Consider the following 705-nt stretch of genomic DNA (forward strand, 5'->3'; position numbering starts at 1 on the left):
TGCAGGAGAGACTAAAAGTGCTGAGCTGGAGGAACAGTGTTATGAGGACATCAGGATTTTTAACAGTCTAACAGTAATGTGTCTCTCCAGAGATTATTTCTCTCTATTTTCCACCTCTCTCTCTATCTCTCTCTCTCTTTCTCTATTGCACTCTCTCTATCTCTATCTGATTGATAATCCCTTCAACTCTTGCGCCATGACTCCAACATGCACACACAGACACACACACACACACACACACACACACACACACACACACATACAGACACTCACACACTGTAGAACAAGGTCTGCTTTGAATCTGATGCAAACGCTTTGCATGGCCCAATCGCAGACCTAGCCACACATGTGGCTCCGTTTGCGATAGCGTGGCCATTGTGTGTGTGTGTGTGTGTGTGTCAGTGGAAGAGGAAGTGTGCTTAGGGGTCCGTGTAAACAACAGAGTGAAGGCAGACATGCTGGGGCCTATTTAAATTAGGCCCAGGCTAGAGCGCAATCAGAGAGACGGAGAGGAGTGGGACAGTGTGTGTGTGTGTGTGTGTGTGTGTGCGTGTGCGGAGAGAGAAAAAGTGATAGAATGTGTATGTTTTTCTGTGTGAAAGTGAGGGAGAAGGACAGAAGAGGTGTGTGTGTGTGTTGTGTATGTGTGTGTAAGAGAGAGAGAGCGAGTGTGACAGAGCATGTGTATATGTTTTTGTGTGTACA

Source organism: Alosa pseudoharengus, unplaced genomic scaffold (assembly GCF_046254945.1).
Source record: "Alosa pseudoharengus isolate Yale_2024_CS ecotype anadromous, Long Island Sound unplaced genomic scaffold, YU_APseudo_1.1 YU_APseudo_1.1_scf_1, whole genome shotgun sequence".
NCBI lineage: Eukaryota > Metazoa > Chordata > Actinopteri > Clupeiformes > Clupeidae > Alosa > Alosa pseudoharengus.